This window comes from Lathyrus oleraceus, chromosome 1 (genome assembly GCF_024323335.1).
Source record: "Lathyrus oleraceus cultivar Zhongwan6 chromosome 1, CAAS_Psat_ZW6_1.0, whole genome shotgun sequence".
Taxonomy (NCBI): domain Eukaryota; kingdom Viridiplantae; phylum Streptophyta; class Magnoliopsida; order Fabales; family Fabaceae; genus Lathyrus; species Lathyrus oleraceus.
In genome coordinates this window covers 80,033,118-80,045,686 of record NC_066579.1, presented here as the reverse complement: position 1 = coordinate 80,045,686, position 12,569 = coordinate 80,033,118, and the positions used below count along the sequence as shown (strand labels likewise).

Genomic DNA, 12,569 nt, shown 5'->3' with positions numbered 1-12,569 from the left:
GTCTAGAGAGGTGATCTGCTACTACGTTTTCAGTTCCTTTTTTATCTTTGATTTCCAAATCGAACTCTTGTAGCAACAGGATCCACCTCAGGAGTCTAGGTTTAGCATCCTTTTTTGTTAAGAGGTACTTAATAGCAGCGTGGTCGGTGTAAATGATTATTTTTACTCCGACCAAGTAAGAACGAAATTTATCTAATGCAAACACTACTGCTAATAGTTCTTTCTCGGTTGTGGCGTAATTCATTTGTGCTTCATCTAGGGTTCTACTTGCGTAATATATGACGTGAAGCTTTTTATCCTTTCGTTGTCCTAAAACAGCGCCCACGACGTAATCACTGGCATCACACATTATTTCGAATGGTTCGTTCCAATCTGGTGTTTGCATTATGGGCGCGGAGATCAATGCTTGTTTAAGCGTTTGGAATGCTTCTAAACATTTGTTGTCGAAGATGAATTCAGCATCTTTCATCAATAGTCCGGTCAAAGGTTTAGTTATTTTAGAGAAGTCTTTAATGAATCGTCGGTAAAAACCGGCATGTCCTAAGAAGCTTCGTATTTCTCTCACAATTTTCGGAGGTTGAAGGTTTTCGATTACCTCTATTTTGGCTTTGTCTACTTCAATTCCTCTACTTGAGATGATATGTCCTAAAACAATTCCTTCTTGTACCATAAAGTGACATTTTTCCCAATTAAGTACTAGGTTTACTTTTACACATCGTTCCAGAACTTTTTCTAGGTTTTCAAGACATTCTTCAAAGCTTTGCCCGCATACGGAAAAGTCATCCATAAATACTTCCATGATATTTTCGAGAAAATCGGCGAATATTGCCATCATGCACCTTTGGAAGGTTGCGGGAGCATTGCACAAGCCAAACGGCATTCGTCTATAAGCGAAAGTGCCAAAAGGACACGTGAATGTTGTCTTTTCTTGGTCATCAGGATGAATTGGTATTTGAAAGAAACCTGAGTAACCGTCTAGATAGCAGAAATGAGAATGTTTTGCTAATCGTTCTAACATCTGGTCAATGAATGGTAAAGGGAAATGATCTTTTTGGGTTGCTTTGTTTAGTTTCCTATAATCAATGCACATTCTCCATCCCGATTCGATTCGTTTGGTTATAGTTTCCCCTTTTTCATTTTCAATAACCGTTATACCTCCTTTCTTCGGTACTACGTGTACAGGACTAACCCATTTGCTATCAGATATAGGATATATGATACCTGCCTCTAATAACTTGGTTACTTCCTTCTTCACTACCTCACTCAGGATAGGGTTCAGTCTCCTCTGATGTTCCCTAGAGGTTTTACAGTCTTCTTCTAGCATGATGCGGTGCATACAAATAGAAGGACCTATTCCTTTAAGGTCGGTGATGTTGTATCCTAGTGCGGTTGGATATTTTCTTAAGATATGCAGGAGTTTTTCGGTTTCGAGTTTTCCTAGGTCTGCATTAACTATCACTGGTCGTTCAAGTTCTAAGTCTAGGAATGCATATCTCAGATTTTTGGGAAGTGTTTTCAGGTCTAGGGTTGGTTTCTTAAGGCATTGCGTAGCATCCGGTGTTATTGCTAAACATTGGTTGAGTTTGTCTTCTACAAGATAGTCAGACGATTTGTCCTTTTCTAACTCTGTTTCTTTTATGCATTCATCGATGATATCCTTGAAGTAACATGTGTCATCTATCGCAGGAGCTTTCAAAAATTGGGAAAGAATGAACTCAATTTTCTCTTCTCCTACTTCGAAAGTGAGTCGTCCTCGTTTTACGTCTATGATCGCACCGGCAGTTGCTAAGAATGGTCTTCCCAATATAATGGGTGTAACTTCATCTTCTCTAATGTCCATAATTATAAAATCGGTTGGGATGTAGAATTGACCTATGCGCACGGGAACGTTTTCAAGAATTCCAACAGGATATCTAACAGAACAATCTACTAATTGCACAGACATTTTAGTTGGTCTTAATTCTCCCATTTCAAGTTTCTTGCATATGGATAAGGGCATAACACTAATACCGGCTCCTAAATCGCATAAGGCTTTATCTATGACAAATTTTCCTATGTGACAGGGTATAGAGAAACTACCTGGATCTTTAAGTTTAGGAGGCATATTCTGGATTATAGCGCTACATTCAGCAGTGAGTGTAACAGTTTCGCTATCTTCAAGTTTCCTTTTATTAAAAAGAATTTCTTTTAAGAACTTAGCATATGAGGGCATCTGCGTAATAGCTTCTGTAAATGGAATTGTGGCGTTTAACTATTTCAGTAGGTCAACAAATTTTTTAAATTGGCCGCATCTTTGGTTTTAATAAGCCTTTGAGGGTAAGGGATAGGTGGTTTATAAGGTGGTGGAGGTACATAAGGTTTTTTCTTTTCTACAGTTTCCTTATTACTCTCTTCCTTTTCCTTTGGTGTACTTTCTTCCTCAATTGACCTCTTAGAGTTTTGGTTTTCATTTCTTGGATCTACTGGTCCTTCCACTTCCGTTCCACTTCTTAGTATGATTGCATGAGCGTGGCTTTTCGGGTTAGGTTGGGGCTGTCCAGGAAATGCACCAGTTGGGGCAGCAGTAGGCGCTTGTTGTTGAGCTACTAGTGATATTTGTGTTTCCAGCATTTTGTTATGGGTAGCCAAGGCATCTACTTTACTTGCTAGTTGTTTGATTTGTTCACTAGTGTGTATATTCTGGTTTAAGAAATCTTTATTGGTTTGCTGTTGAAAAGCTATGAAGTTCTCCATCATTATTTCCAAGTTGGATTTCCTAGGAACATTATTGTTAGGTGTAGATGGGGTCGGCTTTTGATATCCAGGAGGTATAGCTGGGGCTTGATTTGGAGCTTGTCCTGGTGCGTATAAAGCATTATTATTCTTATATGAAAAATTAGGATGATTCTTCCAATTTGAGTTATAGGTGTGTGAGTAGGGATTTCCTTGAGCATAATTCACTTGTTCTGCTTGGATTCCTGTTAGGAGTTGACAATCTGCAGGAGTGTGACCTTGGATTCTACAGACTTTGCAATTTTGAGTTGCGGCAACCACGGTGGTTGGAGGTGATACATTCAAACTTTCAATTTTCTGGGCCAGGGCTTCCACTTTTGCATTAACATGATCAAGGCTACTTATCTCGTACATGCCACTTTTCGTTTGAGGTTTCTCTACCATTGCTCGGTCGCTTCCCCACTGATAATGATTTTGGGCCATGCTTTCGATAAGTTGATAAGCATCGACATAAGGTTTATCCATAAGTGCACCACCTGCTGCGGCGTCTATTGTTAACCTTGTGTTGTACAAGAGACCATTATAGAAGGTATGAATTACTAACCAGTCCTCTAAACCATGGTGTGGACAAAGTCTCATCATGTCTTTGTATCTTTCCCATGCTTCGAAAAGAGACTCGTTATCTTTCTGTTTAAATCCATTTATCTGGGCTCTCAACATAGCTGTTTTGCTTGGAGGAAAATATCGGGCAAGGAAGACTTTCTTCAACTCGTTCCATGTGGTAACCGAGTTGGAAGGAAGAGACTGAAGCCATCTTCTAGCTTTATCTCTTAACGAGAAAGGAAAAAGGCGAAGTCGAATTGCCTCTGAAGTGACACCATTAGCTTTAACAGTATCAGCGTATTGGATAAATACGGATAAATCAAGGTTTGGATCCTCGGTAGGATTTCCAGAGAATTGATTCTGTTGCACTGCCTGCAACAGAGAAGGTTTAAGTTCGAAGTTGTTTGCTTCGATTGCGGGTGGAGCAATACTCGAATGCGGCTCATCTTGCGATGGAGCGGCGTAATCTCGAAGAGCACGAGCTGGTTCTGCCATCTCGGGTATTGGTGAAGGAAAAAGATTTTTGAGATCAGGAATTTTGATAGGAGGGAGATTGTTTGCAGCACGATATTCCCGAATTCGTTGTAAGACTCGGAGATATAGTTCGATGTCATTGATTCGTAAGTAAAACGGCTCGCCTTGTGAGCGAGTGTGTGGCATACAAATCAACGAAAGAAAGAATTAAAAAATAAAAATTGCCTTAGTCTCTACAGCGTAACAGAAGAGTTATGATATCGACTAAATAAAAGTCCCCGGCAACGGCGCCAAAAACTTGATCGCGACTTTATGAGTCGAATTGGGGTACTAACTGCAAGTGCACAGTTCTATCGCATAATTTTAAAAGATATCGATCCCACAGGGACTTATGAATCGATATACCGTTTTCTAAGGTTACTTCGTAAAGCTAAGGTGGATGATATTTTGATTGTTTCGGGGGAAAAGTTAAAACTAAAACTAGATCTAAATTAAATATCAATTAAGCGGATATCGGTATGTTGTTCGTCGTAATTAGGGAATCAAATCTTCTTTGGTTTCTTGGTTTTAAAATAAATCTTTTCAGTAGATACTATTGATTAAAAATCTTTTCTCAAACTCTCGCTCTATTGAATAGACTATGACTTTATATTAACGTAGCTGTCACTTATTAGTTAAGTCCAAAATCACTTTTTGAAAACAATAGAATCCATAGAAACTCTTTTTAAGAAAATACTAATCGTTTAAACACCCTCGTCTCAAACTCTCGCTCTGTTGACTTAGATTATATAATTAAATTCAAATGCTTAACTCTCGTCCTCACATTTAACTTTTAAAAATACTTTTTGAAAAATATTAGAATTTAATTAACTCTAAAAATTGCTTTCGCCCTGATCTAGAATTAATGTCCAATTTACACTGTCCAGTTAAAAACTCAAACTCTCGTTCTATTGATTTTAACTTCTTTAGTCTTTTACTCTCGTACAAAAACCTTGGTATTAAACTTGTAAATTGAGACCATAAAAAGAGTGATTTTATTTTTAAGCGTAGTTAAATCAACTTAGTTTTGATTCCTTCATTCCGCTTACTTTACATACTGATACCTAGATAAATTAGCCAGACATGCTAAACAGATCTAAACAATCATCATGCTTAAATATAAACATCTCAGGCAAATAATGCAAATAAACAATAAAGCAGGGCATATATAAATTCAAACAGTAATTAAAGAACCTGAGTAATTAATAGCAGTCTTGAACACTCCACCACAGACCGGTTGGATTTGTTCTTGAATTCTTCAATCGGACAGGAAAATAAAAGTGAAGCAAAAAAAACCTAGGGTCTAACGTAAGGTTAGATCAGGTAAAAGATACACAATAGTTTCCGGTGTAGAAACTATTGCGTGAAAAATTAATTAAGTGCTGAAAGATTGACTGAAAAAGAAAATAGAAATTGCAAAGAAAAGTAAAAACTATAAAAAATAATGTTGTAAAGTATGCTTGCACGACTGGAATAGAAAAAGCACGAAGAAGAGAAAGCCGCAGGGTGTTTTGGAAGTGACTATTTATACTAGTCTACTTGTAACGGTTTCCAAAACTCTTTCCGTAAAAGTGGTCTTCACGTTTCCCAGGTCAAGCGTAGCAATAGGCATCAACGTGCCTCTGTTGCGCTTCTGAAGCCAAAAATATAGGAGAATGGTGTGACGTCCGTCACACCATGTGTTACGCTCGTAACACAAGGCAGCAGGGCGTGACGCTCGTCACACCATGTGTGGCGCTCGTCACAGGCTCAGTGCTAGTACTTTTGGGCTGGGCTTTGGTTTGGTGAAATTTCTTCTCTTCATTTCTTTTTGCACCTCCTTTTCTTCCTTTTTCACTTGTGCTTCAAATAAGCTACCTGAGATAAATAAGAGGAAAAATACCCAGTAATATCGAATAAAATGAAATAAATCGAAACAAATAATAATACAATTTAATTAAATCGAGTCCAAAAATGTGATATTATTTCATGTTATCAAAAAGCTTTCTTCATTCTTTGTTGATATAATTGACCATGGCACATGGCAGTCAATCTTTTCTCTTCTATCAAGTTCAATTGGTCATAACGACTCTGAACCCATTCAGCATCAGTCAACTTGGCTTCCATCAAGACTCTCATTAATGGGATCTCCACCTCTACTGGGAGTATGGCCTCCATGCCATAAACAAGAGAAAAAGGGGTTGCCTCTGTTGATGTGCGGACAGATGTACGATATCCATGTAAAGCAAATGGCAACATCTCATGCCAATCCTTATACGTGACAACCATCTTCTGGATAATCTTCTTGATATTCTTATTAGCAGCTTCAACAGCCTCATTCATCTTGGGTCTGTAAGGAGAAGAATTATGGTGTGCAATCTTGAACTCATTACACAGCTCTTTCATCATCTTGTTGTTCAAGTTAGATCCATTATCAGTAATGATCTTATCCAGCATACCATAACGGCATATGAGTTGATTCTTGATAAACTTCACTACCACCTGCCTGGTCACATTTGCATATGACGCCGCTTCAACCCATTTGGTGAAGTAATCAATTTCTACGAGGATAAATCTGTGTCCGTTAGATGCTTTGGGCTCTATCATGCCAATCATGTCGATTCCCCACATGGAGAAAGGCCATGGTGATGAAATCACATTCATAAGTGTCGGAGGAATATGAATCTTATCCGCGTAAATCTGACACTTATGGCATTTCTTCACGTATTTGCAGCAGTCAGACTCCATTGTCAGCCAATAGTAGCTTGCCCTCAACATCTTTCTAGCCATGGCATGTCCATTGGAATGAGTACCAAATGAACCCTCATGGACCTCAGTCATCAACAGGTCTGCTTCGTGTCTATCCACGCATCTGAGCAGAACCATGTCAAAATTTCTCTTATAAAGCACTTCGCCATTGAGGTAGAAACTACCTGACAATCTCCTCAAAGTCTTCCTGTCTTTCACACATGCCCCGGGCGGGTAAACCTGGTTCTGAAGGAAACACTTGATGTCATAATACCATGGCTTATCATCTTTCACTTCTTCTAATGCAAATACATGAGCTGGTCTGTCCAAGCGCATCATAGTGATATTGGAAACTTCATTCCAAAGTTTGACCACAATCATCGAAGCTAGCGTAGCAAGAGCATCTGCCATCCGATTCTCATCTCGAGGAATATGATGGAAGTCAACCTCAGTAAAGAACGTTGAAGTCCTCCTCGCATAATCCTTATATGGAATGAGACCAGGTGTCGCAACCTGCGAAAAAAAACACAACCGACGAAGAAAGACAGAAGAGTCGCCATCGTGCGTTATTTATCCCAAAGGAGGGAAAGGAAACACTTGAAGTAAACCTGGGAGAAAGGAAAGAAAAAGACAAGGTCTCGCAACCAAATCTTGGGTTCGGAGTCGATTATGCGAAGGGAAGGTATTAGCACCCCTACGCATCCGTAGTACTCTACGGGATCCACTTTTGTTGGTCTTGTCTAAAGGGTGTGGTTTTATCTAATGTGTTATTTACTAAAAGAGGGTTAAAGGAAAATGACTCGCGCGGATGTCGCATCCACTGCATACGTATCTCATCTGTATATGAGAATCAGAGTCTTCGTAGCTCGGCTACCTACGGGTTAGGGGGAAGTGTGCTCGCTAAGACATCGCGTCTTATGCCTACGTATCTCATCTGGAATGAGAATCAGAGCAAAACGTAGTTCGGCTAACTACGGGTTTAGGGGTTGTGTTTTAGGGTGAACGACATTACTACGCAATCTACCGGATGCTCGACCTTTGGAGACTTACTCGCCTGTAATAGAAGGAGTTAACGTGTTTAGGAGAAGAAAAATCAATGGATTTGTAGGGTTTAGGGATGCTCATGCAAAAAGGAAGTCCTAGACGAAGGAACCGCGCTGCCTTGATTGACATGCAAACGGGAGGCTGTACGAAGCCTGGCAAAAAACTCAACAAACAGGTTAGGGTAACAGGACACAAAACAGATTAAAGTAAACAGAAAATCAATTACTGTCACGCTCGCTACTGCCTCGCCTAGCGAAGGCTTAGCGAGGCTTCGCTGCAAGCTCGCCTAGCGAAGCGGCTAGCGAATGCCTGCGGGTTCTGGATTTTCATGGGCAGCAGTGTGGTTTCAGAAACCTCAAACCCTATGGCAACACTTCAGAAATTAAACGATTAAGCATTCAAGGTATTGTTTATACATTCATGCACATCTAAACACGTGGGTAAAACATAATGAGATTCATCCATCATACCTCATACATTCAGAGCATTCAAATTGGAAGCATACAGGTAATGGGAATAAGGGCAAACCTGATCGGAGAGACCGATTGAGATCGAATGGCACGGTTGGGTTTGCAAAGCAATGTTAGGGTTTGCGTGAGATGAAAGTGTGTGAGTCAGAGTGAACTTTTCAGAGCTGTCTCAAGGTTGCTGCAGATTAGTTCTCACTCTCTCTCTCTCTCTGTTCTTGCTAGGTTTCTATGTTAGTCTTCAACCAGGTTTTGTTTCTAATGAAAACTCAGAATTTATAGCCTAATTTCGTGGCTTTGTGGGCTTTTGAGAGAGGTCCAAGTCTGTTTTACTGTCTGTTTTATTTTCAAGAATGCGCGCGCTTCGCCTAGCGAAGCATTTGCTCGCCTAGCGAGCATGACAGTGCTCTTCGCTAGGCGAACCCTGCTGCTCGCCTAGCGAGCATGACAGCTCAGGCTCTGCGTTTTTCTCCTTCGAGATTAGTGCTTTAGGTGATATCCAAGCTTCCTGGATTTGATCCTGATTGACATGACGAAATGCGATATGAAATGCTAAATGACCTAAAAAGGAATGCATGAATGAGGAGGGCAAATTTTGGGGTGTTACAGCTGCCCCTATTCAATCATCAGCTAACCCGAGCAGGATGAAAGCGAACAGCTTATCAGACAAACAGGGTGAGCTGTGATTGAATACCAAAGACAGACTCAAAATTTACGCTCTGAGAACACCACAAACAATGCTGAAATACATCGTGCTGTTTATTTTTCTTCCGATCCTCTAGCTGAATCTGAATCTGACTTAATCTGGAGTTTCGATCCTTTGTCTGAATCTATACTCAATTTAGTCTTCTGGTGGGATATTAATTTTGATCCTCGGGCTGGATGCGATTTTGATCCTCGGGCTGGATACGATTTTCGGTCTTCAGGCTAGACCTGACTTCGATCCTCTGGCGACTTCACTGGGGATCGATTCTCTGGCTGAATCTATTTCCGGTCTTCGGGCTAGACCTGACTTTGATCTTCTGGCTAGATCTTCTTTGTTGCGATTCTCTGGCTGAATCTATTTTCGGTCTTCGGGCTAGACCTGACTTTGATCTTTTGGCTAGATCTTCTTTGTTGCGATTCTCTGGCTCAATCTATTTTCGGTCTTCGGGCTAGACCTGACTTCGATCTTCTGGCTAGATCTTCTTTGTTGCGATTCTCTGGCTGAATCTATTTTCGATCTTCGGGCTAGACCTGACTTCGATCTTCTGGCTAGATCTTCTTTGTTTCGATTCTCTAGCTGAATCTATTTTCTGTGATTCTCTAGCTGAATCTACTTCGATCTTCTGGCTAACTCTAGATTATTTTGATGATAAATTCCCATCATCAGGATCTCGCATCTGAGGCATGCGCTGGTTGACCCTCTTTCGAAATCTACACCCAATCTTCATGCTAGATATGCGGCTTCGAGAATATCCCACCTTTTGGGCTTCGTACATATTCTTCAGGCTAGAACATGTTGTAACGACTCTTCAATTAGAATTTGTTTTTTAATGTGATCTACGGGCTGGATCCTCTTGTAGGTGGATTTACTCCTCCAGCTGGCTTGCTGGGGAAATAAAGCTTGTAGGCGACTCTCTGGCTGAATCTTCAAGCTGAACCTTAGGCTGGCTCACTGGAACACGATTCTCAGGCTGAATCTTCAAAATGACCCTCAGGCTGGATCACTGGAACTCGATTCTCAGGCTGAATCTTCAAAATGACCCTCAGGTTGGATCATTGGAACATAATTCTCAGGCTGAATCTTCAAAATGACCCTCAGGATGGATCGCACACACTTGATCCTCTGGCTGGATCTCTCACACTTGATCCTCTGGCTGGATCTCATGACTTTGGTTGTAAAGTAATTCTTCAGTCTGCTTTGAAGAACCTGTTTATCAGCTTATGTGTATGCTTGATATGCATACAAATGCAAATGCATGGTGAAAAAAGGAGAAAAAGAAATTTGCTTGGGGAAGCAATCTCTGGTAGGGAACGGATCGCTGTATCAATCCTTGAATGCTCTGTGGGGAAAGATCCGTCTGCCGGGACCGGGGAGCCACCGAAACTAATCGGCTTTTTTTTTTTCGAAAGTTGACCTTGCTGGGGGAGTATCAACCATGAGAACTTTGTTTGGCGAGGCTCTGTGAGGAGAACTTGCGGGGAAAGCACCTCTTGGGGAAATGTCGTAGGAATCAACCTTTGCTGGGGATATAAACTTGCTAATCGTCCTCAGGCTGGGGATTAAAATAAATCTGTTAAAAATAATCTGCTGGGGAATGAGATGAACACTGGGAACACCACCCTCTTGTCTGTTGGGTATGCAACTACTCCGCTGTTGCCGGGGATACAAGATGTAACTCTACTGGGGGACATGCTCTACTGAGGAGAGACTTTGTCAATCGCTCGGGGATGAGGATTCATGACTGGGCATCCGGTTCCTGTGACCTACAATAACACACGTATGTCCCGGGGGATTACTCGGTTTGAATTCACCGCCCGGGGTTAAGCACATTCAAAGCAATTTTAAATGTTTTCCTGTGCAAATCATCTGCAAAAGCCACCATTATGTTGGGTATGCAATTTTAAATTTTTATTGGTTGAACAATTTTTGTGCCAGGAATAGGCGAGTACATCAGGAAGCTGATCTCTGAAAAGAGGCGATCGCTATAAATTGAACAAAAGAAAACTATCCTAATGGCAATGTGGATACGGGGTCCCACTGAGTTTCGACTCTGCTATGGCTCGTACGACCTCAAGACGCTCTACTCATCTTGCTTTCTGAAGTGGATGATTAGTCGATCTTTAACCTTCGGAGATTGTCGGATTGAATGAAACGGTGATATAACACTAATGAACTCAGATCGCAGTCATTCGCTTATTCCCTCTTTTGCGTGGACCGCCCTTTTGGGTTTTCAACCCACCGGGATACCCTTTTTTGCCTGAGCCGCCCTTTCAGGTTTTCGACTCACCGAGTGTACACATTTTTTAACTGCGTCTGAGTTGATAGGAGATGGGAAGTCTTCGCCATCCATGGTTGTTAGCATCAAAGCTCCGCCAGAGAAAACCCTTTTAACCACGTATGGACCCTCATAGTTCGGTGTCCATTTGCCCCTCTGATCTGTGTTGGGAGGAAGAATTCTTTTGATTACCAATTCACCGACTTGATACTCCCGAGGGCGCACTTTCTGATCAAATGCTCTCTTTATTCGTCCCTGATATAGTTGGCCATGGCATATAGCTGCTAGTCTCTTTTCCTCAACTAGGCTCAGCTGATTGTATCGAGAACGGACCCATTCTGCTTCGTCCAGCTTAACATCCATTAGGACCCGCAAAGAAGGAATTTCGACCTCAACCGGAAGAACTGCTTCCATGCCATATACAAGCTGATAAGGTGTTGCCCCGGTGGACGTTCTAATTGAAGTTCGATACCCGTGTAATGCAGACGGTAACATCTCATGCCAATCCTTGTATGTTACCACCATCTTTTGCACAATCTTCTTAATATTCTTGTTAACAGCTTCAACAGCCCCATTCATCTTAGGTCTGTAAGGGGAAGAATTGTGATGCTCAATTTTGAAGTCCCGGCAAAGCTCTGCCATCATCTTGTTATTGAGGTTAGAACCATTATCAGTAATGATCCGCTCGGGAACTCCGTATCTGCAGATGATATCTCTTTTCAGAAATCTGGCTACCACCTGCTTCGTGACATTCGCATAGGATGCTGCTTCCACCAACTTAGTGAAGTAATCAATAGCGACCAAGATAAATCTATGGTCGTTGGAAGCAGTCGGCTCGATCTTGCCAATCATATCAATGTCCCACATTGCAAACGGCCAAGGTGACGACATGACATTCAATGGGCTCGGAGGGATATGCATTTTATCTGCGTAAATCTGGCACTTGTGACACTTTTGGGCGTATGCGCAACAGTCTACCTCCATTGTTAACCAATAATACCCCGATCTTAACAACTTCTTAGTCATTGCATGTCCTCCGGCATGGGTACCGAAAGATCCCTCATGTACTTCTTGCATTAACATGTCCGCTTCCTGCTTGTCCACACATCTGAGCAAGACCATGTCGAAATTTCGCTTGTACAGAGTATCATCTGAGTTCAGAAAGAAGCTACCGGCTAACCTCCTCAACGTCTTCTTATCATTCGAAGACGCCCCGGTTGGGTACTCTTGACTCTTCAGGAAACACTTGATGTCATGATACCACGACTTATCATCAGATACTGCATCGGCAGCAAACACATAGGCGGGTATATCAAGCCGGGATATATCAATTCTGGGTACGTAGTTCCAACGTAGCACCTTAATCATCGAGGACAAGGTAGCCAAAACATCAGCAAATTGGTTTTCTTCACGAGGAATGTAATGCAGCTTCACTGTCGTAAAGAAAGTCAACAATCTTCTCGTATAGTCTCTGTAAGGAACCAAATGAGGCTGATGTGTATACCATTTCCCGTTGGTTTGA

At 41.4% G+C, this 12,569-nt stretch overlaps 1 non-coding gene across 1 annotated transcript; it reads left to right on the top strand.

Moving 5' to 3' along the window:
- Positions 1-3,325: 3,325 nt before the first annotated feature.
- On the top strand, positions 3,326-3,432 carry LOC127117167 (small nucleolar RNA R71). Its single transcript, XR_007801924.1, has one exon. It is a non-coding gene; the product is annotated as a small nucleolar RNA R71 (small nucleolar RNA).
- Positions 3,433-12,569: the final 9,137 nt, after the last annotated feature.